Genomic DNA, 14,201 nt, shown 5'->3' with positions numbered 1-14,201 from the left:
AATCCTGGCTTCAGCAGTTATACACAGCAAAGCCCCTGTAATCATCACAGTTATGTTCAGCCAAATAGATGAGGATATAACCAAAGTACCCCTAAATTAGGGAGGATTTCAAGCTCAGGCCAGAAATTGTTATATGGTTGGTTTCTGGCTGCAGCCCAACTAGAATTTCTGATGAAAATATAAAATTTGGGATATTTCCCACAAAAATGTGATGAGATTCATGTATTCATGTCAGGAAAAAGCAGCAAAAAGGGAAAAAAACTGCCAATTTCTGATTGCCCTGCTTCAAAGATCAAAGGAAAACAATATCTGAAAGTGCTTTAATAAGTTTAAATTCCTTGCTACTAAAGCTGTTTTTTTCTATTGTTTGTTTGTTTTTAACACTGCTTTGTCACTTAACATAATGAATGTTTCTGAGCATAAACAAATACAAAATGAAATTAATTTCTGCTAAGAAATAAATAATAATAATAATAATAATAATAATAATTTGTAAGAAGCTAGCACAATTAGGAGCATATGGTCAATTTAAAATTAGCCATCTGTCAAATACCATTCCTTAGGGTCTTTATATTGTAAATTATTTAGCAAGTTTTGATATAGTCTTTATGTGGTTACTGAAATAATGTTGTTTCGTCATATTTGTCTAAGGTTATTTACAAATATTGATGTTTAACAAGACTATGAAAACAGAATTGGACACAAAAAACAATGCTTTCGAAAAAATTAGGGCATTAATATAATCCTGTAAATAATTGCACTTTACTCTTTTCAACATTTGGTAGATATTTTCATGAACAATCTCTATGCAAACAGGATTTATTTATAAATGTATTATTCTTCATAAGCTAAACTGACACATACATGTTTAAAAGAGCAGCTATATTATTATTATTTATTTCTTAGCAGACGCCCTTATCCAGGGCGACTTACAATTGTTACAAGATATCACATTATACATTATTTCACATTATTTTTACATACAATTACTCATTTATACAGTTGTGTTTTTACTGGAACAATTTAGGTAAAGTACCTTGCTCAAGGGTACAACAGCAGTGTCCCCCACTGGGGATTGAACCCACAACCCTCCGGTCAGGAGTCCAGAGCCCTAACCACTACTCCACACTGCTGCTGTACCCTTGAGCAAGGTACTTTACCTAGATTGCTCCAGTAAAAACCCAACTGTATAAATGGGTATTTGTATGTAAAAATAATGTGATATCTTGTAACAATTGTAAGTCGCCCTGGATAAGGGTGTCTTCTAAGAAATAAATAATAATAATCATGGCAGCGATTGGGAAGTGTGGGAGCGTAAATCTTTCATAAGCTCTTAAATTCAATCAGAGGAAAAACCTTGGGCAAGTTATGGGTGTAACTCAGACTTTTTATTTGAGACAGAAAATATCATAAATGAGGAAATATTAGAGGACTGGATTTAAACATGTGAAACTGCATTATCCAATGAAGCAAAACAATGTTGTATTATAGTAATACCACAGGAAAGCCTAAATCTAACAACACAGTAACTAAATAACTCCCTCATTGGACACACCACCTATATACATATATATATATATATATATATATATATATATATATATATATATATATATATATATAATAAAATGTATGGTACAGAACTACTGTCGCAAGAACCAACTAAGGTAAGAGAAGCTTCAGATTAAATGGCCTGTATAGTGTTTACTAACCTTTACAGAAAAATAAAAACATGACATACAATACTTAATAACTTACAATAACTAATACAATTTAATGTTAGCCCAAAAACAGTAAAAGAGAATCATCTGCACATAATCTGTTGTAGTTGTATAACTTTGATATATGAAACAAGACTTTCCACAAGAACTGTGTGTTAGTTATAATCAAAAGGTTTTTAATATTAGATTCCTCATGCTGGACAACTTTTAAAAGACAATTTACTAAACATGGATTGGAATGGATGTTTTTTTATCTAAATTTTTAAAGTTCTTGAAACAGTTTTGAGTATGTTGCACACAAACATTTGGTTAGTGAAGTTGTCACTGCAGATTAATCTCACCAAAATAACTGATTAATAATGAGACATTCCGAATGAGCCTGCAGGACAAATGTAAAGAATTAAAGTTTGGGAATTCTGAGCCAAAAAACAAAGTGCAGCTTCAAGGGAAGACTGTGTGGAAAGCTCATATTTGATATCACTGGGGTGCATAAGTAGAGACGCATCCTGAGGCTTCCTCATTGACTCAGTGTTTTGGATCACACTGTAAAAAAGATGGATTTGTAGGACTCTTTATCATTTTTCTATTTATCATTATCTTCAATTTTGTTCAAGGTCACACAGGTGCCATCCAAAGACAGTCCCTATGGAGTGAGCAGTTTGTAAAAGATGTAGAGATGCCTTATACAGATTCCTTTAAGTTCACCAAAAAGAGTAAGCTTCACCATGACTGAATTCTAAATAAAACATTAAAAACCAATAGAAAATGCTGCAAGTATACCATGTAATCCCTTGTTGAAGTAATGTTCCCAGAGTGGTTGTGATGTATGCCACAGTGTTATTTCTTACAGCTGCTGAGTGATCTAACAAAGGATGAGTTTTGATTCCCTCACTGGGTCGGGCTTATGGAATTCCATCTGGGTTCTGTTGTCCACACATGTAGATTGACAAAAATAACCACCCTTTTCCAAGGGAAATGAACAAACGGAGTGTAATTTGTGGATGTCATTGCTGATATTTGTTTCACTGTCAGATCGACTGGAAAGGACAGTTCCTGACTAGCAAAGAGGTATACTGTGGGACTGAGCTCATTATGTGACACTGGGAAGCTTAGAAAATATGAAGGCCCTCTTGTGTTAGAGACAGATGTTTCTGTTGCCTGTTTTAGGCATTCTAAGCACTACTTATTACTGAACTGATGTTGGACAGGTCTCTGTTCTGGACCAAAACAAAAAAGATAGCTATACAAATGTGATTCTATAGGCATTCAATATAATCCAGATATCTCCAGCAGAAGGCACATGTGTTTGGAATTCCATAGTTGTATAATATCGTCAAATATCCCAGTAACTGAGGCAACTAAAGCAAAACAATTCATAGGGATAGGCTGAATGGATTATTTTTTTTTTCTCTGATGAGATTCTTCTTGCTGCATTAACCAAAGACTTTGGTTTTAATGTGTGAAAGAGGAGTTAAAGAATGAATATTTACCAGTTCCTACATCTCCGATATTAATGTATGCAGAATTGTTTCCAGCGTGGTTCTGACAAGTTTGTTGGACAAACTGTGCAAGCAATAAACAGTTCTGACAGCTACCAAGGCAAGAAGAAAGACATATTGTATACAAATAACAGAGAGACCTAACAGATCTCTTTCCCATCAAGCAAAAGTAAGCTTTAACTGGAGTCTCTGTGCTCTGTTGCCCAGTGCAGACCCCAGTAACTGTGTACATTACAATAAAATGCATCTTCTTTGTCCACCTGCTTGACTGCAAACTCCTCTTTTAGATTTTGTTTTTCACTGTGTTTGTTTCATGGTTTTTTGTTGGCTCCATGTGTGTAAAATGCACCCTGCGTTCAGACTTTTCCATCCTGACCATTGCAATCTGATAAGTCACTACATAAGACAATGTTGATTGTTTGGCAGAGACACAGGTGTTCTACTCAATTGATGTTTTGGCAATGTCATTTTTAAATGGTGTTGGCAACTGTAAAAACCTTCTCATAGTTTCTGTGGGCATGACAAGAAAAACTGTTGAAAAGGGTAGGAGAAAAAGCCTAGGTTAAAAAAAAATAATATAATGGTTCTCTTAACTCTGCAAAGCTAAAGGGGCAACATATGTTGAGGATTCCATATTCTGTATTCACAAGGAGTATGGCTGCACAAACCTATTATTTGAAGTGATAAATTATCTCAATCAACACTGGTATCCCTTTCCTGGGTGGCAGCACCTGCTTGCTGTAAATCTGAACAGTATGTTTCTGCAGCAAATTTGACTTTAATAAAATATAAAAATAGAGGTAGCATGCAACGAAAATCCACTTGACCCTGTCCTATTTTATTCTAACATGGGGTTTCAAATCTATGAGGATTATTATATGTAATTATTTGTTAGATGTCTCCCTAAAGATTCCCTCGAGGTACACAATACATTTGTTAATGTGCTATGCTAGTCTACTACTAATTTCATGGAAGTTTTTTAAAAAAAAATGTTTTTAATTACACACTATTAACATGTGTTTTATTTTATAGTTACCCCTTCTCACTCGGCCAATGTGAACATCAGTATCAATGGCTTAATTGTAATACTCTAGAATCCTCAAGTTAAAGCAACATGTTTCTGGTAAAATATATACAATTCTTAACTCCAAACCAATTTAAAGTGCTTTTTTAAAATATGTTCCTACAGCTGGAAATGATGCTTGGATCTTAAGGACTGCAAGCATTTCTTAACATGAGTTTTCCATTGGATATCAAAAGATAAGGACGTTTATTTCTGCCTCTTTAAAATGGCAATTCTTCAAATTGTACCATTTTTGACCCATGGTACAATGTTAATCGAATTAAATGTGCACTGGCCTACCTGCTCCAGACATTGCATGACGTTTCTAAATCTAGTAAATGAGTGCAATGACAATGTGATGACATCAAAATTCTAGAAAGAAAAACATTCCATTCTGGGTGCCAGAAGTCATAGTAAACTAAGCTAATGAGAAGGAAAATGTTTTATTGTTTATTGTTGAACTCAGCCATTACTGTTGTCAATTCTTCACTTCAATAAAAAGCTCAGTCTTGCCATTGATATGGTTAACACTTAAAAAAAAAAGTTTAGTTGGTTGTCATTAGCTGTGCAAACCAGTAGAAAGGGTGTGGGTCGAGGTTAGCTAGGCTTGCCTTAAGCTCTGTTTGTATAGTAAGTTTTTTTTTCCCCAGAAGAAGGGAGGTAGACATTTTTGGGTACAATTCTATTAAGAGTGTATATTCAGAATACAATTGAGTGGCAAACAGCTTTGGGGTTGGCCAATTTGTTATCGGCGTAAAAATGTATATATTTATACAGTATATATATATATATATATATATATATATATATATATATATATATATATATATATATATATATATTGTGGTAGAGTGACCGATGGCCAAGGCAACCCCCAGTAGGAAATACGCAAAACACAGGAGATGCAGTGAAACGCCGTAGCATATGTTTATTATGTACAGTGCCAAAATAAAAATAAACAAACAAAAACCTACTTCAACAAGGAGTGTTAACTAACAATCAATCCCTATCTAGGACAGGACAGCTAGGCTGTTTCCATGTACAGAAAACACTTGGTAAATGTTACCAACAGCGCAACTGTTCCACCCAGTAACAGTTGTTCTTGCGTACTTACATAAATCTCCTCAGAAACACTGTATCACACTCTACAGCCTCCTCCCTGGTAGTCTCCCCCTTTCACTGGATTCGAGGCTGGCTTTATACAGCCAGGACCGTGCCCTAACAAGATACAGCTGCGTCCTGTTACACAATTACCTCTGCCCAATTTGTCTATGGCCTTCTGGGAAACGTAGCCATTTTACCCCACTACACACAGTACCCAGTATACATACAGCGATTTATTGTGGAAACAGGATTGTTTTCATTCTGTTGCTTATGTATGCATTGTTACATACTTTACCATACGTTCCCCAAACCCCTCTGTCACAATATATATATATATAAATCTATATATTATTCTTACCCCTAAAGGTGTTGTCAGGACCACCGTGGCAATGTAATTTATACAACCAAATGCTCTTCAGTGTACTACAAACATTGCCTCAAGCTTGCTTAAAAATACCTAAACATTTTGTAATGAATTAACAAAAATAAAATATAAAAACAAAGCCCCAGTTCGGTCTTGCTTTGCTAGGAATCTTGGTATGGACAGTGTTAAGGGTTTGGTATTACAGCCACGGGTAGCTCCAGAGCTGTCAAACCTCAAAAAGGGAACATGGTTTCTATCACATAACAACTCCAGTAATTAAGATTTTCACAACTGTAGGTCAGCAAATTTAATAAGGGTGGCTTGAAAATAATGAAACACACTTAACAAAATCACAGCCTACAATGGTTTTGACGTGGAATCCTTTGCAGCCTGGGGGAAGCGTTAAAATTAAATTTCCCTGATTTCTTTTTTCCTCCCAATCAAAGACATGCATGTGCACAGGTTGAAAAACATTCTAATTTTACTCTAATGGAGCCGAGGAGCTGGCAGAGCTTCAGAGGGTGCCAATAAGAATGCTTCTTCACTCCTCCATAAAACCAAGATCTAATGACGCAGCAACATTTGCACATTTTAATGTTGGCAAAGGGCAGAAAATAGCACTCATAAAGCTGTCCTCAAAAGCTTTAGGGGTCAATAGGTCTGACACATTTTACATTTTACTATACCTTTTAATGATTTGAACTCATTAAAGTTGCGTGTTTGTTTCTCACAAAGACGGTGGGTAACTGGTTCATACTCTTCTGTCTTAGAAAGCCTAATATTGCAGATTGTAGATCGATATGCTAGCATTAAGGAGACCCACATCCTTGAACTGTTAAACAAATAACAAATTACCACAATGAAAACTACATTTCCAGAGGCAGCCGTTATTAGCCTAAAACAAAGATTGAGAAGAAAACCCACATCCTTGAAATGTTAAACAAATAACACATTACCACAATGAAAACTACATTTCCAGATGCAGCCGTTATTAGCCTAAAACAAAGATTGAGAAGAACTTTCAATGGTGTTTAAAAGCTGAGTTTCACGTTTCAGCTCTGATCGTACTCTGAAGACATCATCAAAATTGGGAGAGGCTACAACTAGAAAAGCCTTTAAATTAATTCCTGGCACTGATTTTCCCTCAGAAAAGTGATCAGACAGTGCTTTAGCATTTTTAACAAGGGTGTTGGTCATTTTTAAGTCCTAATGGATCATTTTTTATATTTATTGTGCAAGATTTATTATGGATTATTTTCCAGATATTTGGGGATTTCAGTTGTTTGTTGTGATTAGGGTGATGCTTAATATCCACAGTTGAAGTGTGATCAGATAACTCATCGGCAAGATTTATTATTTAGTGTTTTTAGTTATTTATTGAGGTGTTTTCTTATGTAGATACAACAGCTGAAGAGACAACTTCAAATTCAATATTAGGCTGATGGCTGGTTATTGCAAAATTAAATGAATGCTTCACATATGGAAATCTGCAACCATTAAAAGGCAGACAGGATATCCACAGGATATTGCTTTTCATCAAAACAGATACTAGCGTGTGTGTGCAAAGTAAATAAAAACCTGAATTATTTGTTTTTTACACACACATAGCTTCTGAAGTGGTGACTGTTTGTAGTACTAGAAGAGTATCAAACAACATTACATCAATTTTTTTCCTCTCATCCACATTCTTCTTTTTCTTTGTTATGGCCATCTGCATCGGGCCATATAAAAGCAGCCAACTTAATGTATGTGTACGGTTTGTGCATCTGTCCAAACAACCTTACACATAGAGTCTGTGTTGTAAAGTAGAGTGGACTTGCGACCAAGGGAGGTGATAGGAATGTCGCAGATGACCAAGATGTGACAATGAGCAATGACACACAATTTATTGATGACACACAAAAGTTCCAGAGACTGAACAGTGTAAACAGTTCAGATTCAGTGCGCCAAAAAAAAAAATTCAAAACAAAAATAGTAATTTCCAAAATGTACAAAAAACCAAAGTTGTACAGCAAAACAGCACTTACAAAACAATGTCAAGCTCAGTCCACTTTCACAGTCTTTAACTGAAGCACTTTATATACTTGCAACAGCAAAAAAATAAATAAATACAAAATAAAGAAGCAGCTCACATAACTGAGTTGACCTCTTAACAAGAGCTCTTTGGTTACAGACATCAGCAATAAGCAACCAAAAGGCTTAAACTCTCTCCCCAGACTGAACACAGGATGGACTTTTAAAGCCATCACCCTCATTAAACTCCACCTTTCAGGAGAAACCATCACTACATAAATGCATGGCCATAAAACATTTATTTTTCTTATTTAACAGAGAGCTCTCATACAATAGCATACATTTACATTACAATATAATGTATATCAGGGTAGTAATTAACATTTTAAGGAACACATCTTTAATGTTAAAAACTCCCCTATTGGCTGACATTGGGTGCACATCCCTATTATCAACGCATCCACCAACATGAACACACATTGGCAAGGAAGCCTTAAGATTAAATGAGAACAGAACTAAAAAGAATATACTGTTACTGTAGCTAAACAAACACTCCCTTTGAAAACGGATGTGTGCACTAATATCTTCTCATAAAAGAAAGCAGATTGCCATATAACTATTGTTAAAAACATAACATGTTGTTTTCTTTTTTTTCAGCGCAATCCAGAAGAGAAGAAACTCAGTCGGAACCAAAGACCACACAAGCAAGTTTAAACATATTTTCTTTTTTTCCACTTATTTTAATTGCCCAAACAATATAAATGTTTTTAACAGAAAAAAATGCCCGTGATAAGGTCGGGGCTAAACCCCATCATCACACACCCCACCCCTTAAGATTGTCCATCCTCAGGAAGTTGGGACAAAAAGTCTGCAGTGACATTCTATTGTCCTACCGATACTTCACAGAGTACCGGAAGCAAAGCATTCTTTTTCCACTATGGAGTACTTGACCTCCCTAGGAAACTGATGCACTGCACAGGTTTTCGGTCTTCCCCTTTACCCTGAAGTAACACAGCCCCTCACTTTGCACTGTGAAGGGTTGTTCGAAATCTGGACTCTGTGAAACTGGCTCTTGACACATGCACTCCTTCAGATCTTTAAAAGCTCTTTCACGGTGTTCAGTCCATACAATTTTTTTCAGACTCAATTTCCTGGTTAAGTCCGTAAGAACAGCTGCTCAATTTGAAAAGTCTGGAATGAACCGACGATACCACCCCACCAATCCCAGGAATGTACGGACCGTTTCTTAGTAGTTGGCTGAGTGCATGCTCAGATGGCTTGATGGTCACTTGAGGTTTTATTAATCCTCCACCTAAGACATAGCCCAGATCCTGGAAACTAGCCTTAGCCAGGGTACATTTGATCCTCTTGAAGACATCTTTTAAATGCTGCAGGTGCTCTACCCAGGATGAGCTGTAGATGACAACGTCACCAATGTAGACGGCTGTGTAACTTTCTGCCCCCCACAGCACTTGGTCCATAACCTGCTGAAAAGTGGCAGCTGCTCCATGAAGCCCAAACGGCACCACGGTGAACTGATAAAGTCCACTTGGTACCTTGAACGCTGTCAGCTCTTTAGCAGGCTCTGTTAGAGGCACTTGCCAATAACCCTTACACAAATCCAGCGTGCTGGAGGTATTTAGCTTTTTCCAGCTGCTCGATGAGTTCATTAAGCCTAGGCATAGAGTATGGCTCGAAAGCTGAAATGGCATTCATCTTGGAAAAGTCCACAGAAAGTCACAAGCTGCCATCCTTTTTTGGTACTAGAACGACCAGGCTGCACCTAACACATCTTGGACTCACTAATCTGTTTTAAGGGACACCTTGGCTTGGCCCATTCGGACCACAGATATAGCAAATTACTTTGTCATCCTCCCTGTCTTTTCTGATAAAGCACTGGGCTCATTGGAGCTCTTAAAACCACAACCATAAACACCCACAGACTTACCAGAGAAAACGACGGCTGGTCTCTGTTCTCGAGCAAAACAATCCCCTGTCACACTCCGTCTTGCCGCAAGGTAGGACTGTGAAGTAGGGTTTCCCGATTTCCTCCTTCATGCGCTCCTTCGGTCACATCCACTTTTCATATAAGTCCTTAAGCTGTGCTTGTAACTCTCTTGGTGTCTCCTTTTCCTGAAGACTAGTTGCTCTAAATCGCAAATGGTAGGTTTCTGCTTGAATTTCAAATTTCAGCAGAATAGCGTTTTTGACCTTATCATAGTTCTGAGCATTATTTATGTCCATTGCAACATACACTACTCTTGCTTTCCCGGTTAAAAGGGGAACCAAGTGCAGGGCCCATTCGTCCTTCGGCCACTTGCACGCCAAAGCAATCCTCTCAAAAGTAGTTAAATAATGCTCAATGTCCTCATCCTCCAAAAAAGGACGCATTTTTGTCCTTTCCACCCCATGGAAACTGAATGCTCCACCTGAGGCATTACCAGTACTGGAGCTAGAGTTGGGTCTGGAGCTGGTACTGGAACTGGTACTGGAGCTAGAGCTGCTGCACCTCCCAATAGCTGCTGTTCCCGTCAGTCCCGGCTTACTTCCTCCTGTAGCAAAGAGAAATGGTGCTGCAGGGCTCGTCTCTGCTGTTCGTGTCGCTGCACATCCGCTCTTCTCTCAATTGCTGAATCCTCATGAAGTTGTGAAGCATGATGCTACACTCTGTGGTACCTTCTGTTGCTGACTCACCTTCGGATCTCTCAGCGCCCCGGTGTGCTGTCACCGTGACCTCTTCTCCAACTTCACCACTCTGTCGTTTAGGAAGCATCCTGATCTTGAACAACACCACTACGTCAACTACTGGCCACTGGTCCCACGGCTGCCACCAAATGTTGTAAAGTAGAGTGGACTTGCAACCAAGGGAGGTGATAGGAATGACGTTTCAGGAGAAACCACCACTACATATAGCAGGTAGGTATGAAATCATGACTTCAAAAAAACAACAATACATGACCATAAAACATTTATTTTTCTTACTTAAAACAGAGAGCTCTCAAACAATATAATATATTTACATTACAATATAACGTATAATACCTTGTTAACATTTTAAGGAACAAATCTTTAATGTTAGAAACTACCCCATTGACTAACATTGGGCGCGTTTCCCTATAGAAAGCTGAATGCGTGAGGCGTGTGCATCCCTACTATCAACGGCCACCAACATGAACACACGCCAGCAAGGAAGCCCTCAGCTCTCCCCAGGTAAGTATTAAATATAGATTAAATGAGAACAGAACTAAAAAGAAAATACTGTTACTGTTTAAGTAGCTTTTAAAACAGATGTGTGCACTCATATCTTCTCATAAAAGAAAGCACATTGCCATATAACTATTGTTAAAAACATAACATGTTGTTTTCTTTTTTTTTCTTTTCAGCACAATCCAGCAGAGAAGAAATTCTACGGGAACGAAAAGACCACACAAGTTTAAACATATTTAAAACATATTTCCCTTTTTTCCACTGTTATTTTAATTGCCCAAGCAATATAAATGTTTTTAACAGAAAAAATGTCCGTGGTGAGGTCAGGGCTAAACCCCATCATCACACTGTCTTTGCTGTTTCAGTGTCTCTAAATTCCAAACCTCAGATTTATGTCTATATTCAGTTCTGTCATCCACAGTTCTCAATGCCTTTTTTTTCTTGCTCCATACTCTCCTCCTGCTCTTTAATGAGGCCAGCATGCCACATGAGACAGCACGATTCTAAAACAGGTTAATAACTCCATAGTACACAATACAGACACATGTTGGAGAATGCAGCTAGAATTTACAGCAGTGCTTATCCAATTAATTGAGTGCAGATATGCAAACCTTTTAGTGTACAGAATTCTGTCTTCAGAGGCCAGTTCTTCAAAACTTTGGTAATCGGATTAACACGTTTGATCTGGATTATATTGTGCAATTGTGTTTTTCAAAACATCGAAATACGATCGGGATTACTGTGATCCAGATTTTGTTTTGGTAATCCGATCATGATTACTTTGATCCAAAATACCAGGATTATAGTGATCTCCAGAGGTGGATTTAGCTTTTAAATGAACATAGAACATCGATAGTTTGTTTGAATTGTCATAGCAAACACATGTTATATGTCCAAATAGAGTGTTAGAATATAAAGCAAAAAGGAAAACGCATTTAGTGGTATAGCTTTAATAAAAAAGCATACACATACGCCTTCACATACGCCTCCTTAAAGCTTGTTTGAGAGATGCTGGACTCCCGACCAATGAGGAAGACGATGAAGATGTCTAAAAACACATATCCTTTTTTCAAAAGTTTTATTTTTATTAAATTTAGATTTAGTTATTTAATTTCTGCTAAGTAGGCATAAATAAAATAAGCATTATTTGCATGCGTTATATGTGCACTAATATTAAAAGTGATTTAGATTTTGTTAAAAGAAATAAAATTGTGTATTAATCTTTACTACCTCTATTTCATGTATTTTTTTAAATTAGGTTATATCATAAGTCTCTTAAAAAAAATATTAAGAACTACCCTATCAAAAAACTGGATTTCGTAATCGTGATTATTTGTTATCTGGATAAATTTAATCATTTTCTGAAAAACCGGATCAAAATGATCCAGATAAAGTAATCTCGATAACAAAATATAGGATTACAAAATCTGGATCATTTTGATTAAAAATTTTGAAAAACCGGCCCCAGCAGATCAAAAGCTCTTTCAATGATCATCCTAGCTAATTAGACATTATCACAGAAAGGAGTCATCAGGTATTGTGACTATTGTGACAGGGTCTGCTGTGTTGTGCTTTCCTTCTGTTTTGCTTTTTAAAGATAGGCATTTTATTCCAATGATCCGTGGTCATCTGTTGTGCGGTAGGGCCCTGCAAAGGAGCTTCCTGATTAGTTCTGAGATTTTCTAATTTCCAACGTATGCCACTGTTGCACATAAATGTTTGTCAGTGTAACATGTAGCATGTTTTAGATTAATCATTTTTAATACACTTTGACAAAAAAATAATTTTGTTTTTGTTATACTGGTCTTGTTTAGGTTTTCTCTAAAGTATAAACACAGGGGGCACATTCTAACTTTTTTTTGTGTGTGCTAACATGTCTTGGATTTGAATTCACTTAAGACACATGTTTTCTTATACTTAGCCTTGGGGAAATGTAAAATATATAATGTTTTTTAAAACAAAGCTTTACATGCTGAAACAGTGGTCTTGTATAGATGTTGTAAAACAAAACATCTTTCTAAATAGTGTCAAATGAGACCAAATGTTAGGAGTATTACTAAATTCCCATTACAACATGCAAAATCTTTCTTTTATATTTTCAATGAATGTTTGTTTTGGTCTTGCTTCTGTTTTAACTTAGACAAGTGATTGCATATCAAACATCAGTTTTACAAATTCAAAATCATTTCTTTATCGTTTCTTTAAAAAATGTAAATGTATTTTACTTAGTGTGTGTACTGTTTTGTGACTTTATTTTGTCCACCAAGCCATTTTGTTTTGAGGAAGACTTTTGTTTTGTTTAAGCCTTTTATTTTTATTATTAAAGAAAGAGCGTATTTGCGACTCACCCGTAGTACTTTGCTTGTGTGTGTTTACTTCCTGGTCTGTGACGTCACCACTCGACCATCCTGTCCCAGGGATTCAATATAACTTTCTCTCGCTTTGCACTTTCTGTAGACTATGTTGTGATTTCTTCCTTCATTTTTCTTTTGCAATGAAGACATTTTTTACTCACGAAACAATTCACAGGATAATCTGGATGTACGCTATCAAACACTGAAAACAAATTGAACCAGTCGCTATTGCTGTTACTAAAATGCAACACAGCCTGATATCAGAGTGGAAATCCACTCAATCGAAATCATGCATGCTTACAGGTAGATGATCATTTTGAAACTACAGTCAGTCTGTAATCTTTGAGCTGCTAAACAAAAATGGAATATTTATGTACATGGTTTGGAGATAATGTATAATGCCGTTTAAAAAAAAAAAAAAATTTTAATAATTATTTTCATATACTGCATACTGCATATCATTTGAGCACCAAATCTGGTGATGAATTTCAACCCCCAGTAGAGATAATTTTCAGTGTTTTTAGGACAGACTAGGTCCTAATACACCAGGCAAAATGATTTATTCTCCCATAACTCTAAGTGCATTGGTCCAAGCTCTTGTACTCTCCAGATTGGATTATTGGAACTCCCTCCTTGCTGGTAAACTTGCATCGGTTATGTGCCCCCTTCAGCTCATTCAAAATTCTGCTGCTCGACTTGTATTCTCCCAACCTTGCTGCTCTCATGCTACCCCTCTGCTTCACACCCTCCACTAGCTATCTCTGCTCACATTCAATTCAAGACCCTTGTTCTTGCCTACCACTCTCTGTCCCCTCCTACCTCCAATCCCTCATATTTCCCTACACCCCTCTTGCCCTCTCCACTCCTCTACTGGCC

Source organism: Acipenser ruthenus, chromosome 9 (genome assembly GCF_902713425.1).
Source record: "Acipenser ruthenus chromosome 9, fAciRut3.2 maternal haplotype, whole genome shotgun sequence".
NCBI classification, from domain to species: domain Eukaryota; kingdom Metazoa; phylum Chordata; class Actinopteri; order Acipenseriformes; family Acipenseridae; genus Acipenser; species Acipenser ruthenus.
Note: the sequence above shows the minus strand (reverse complement) of the source record.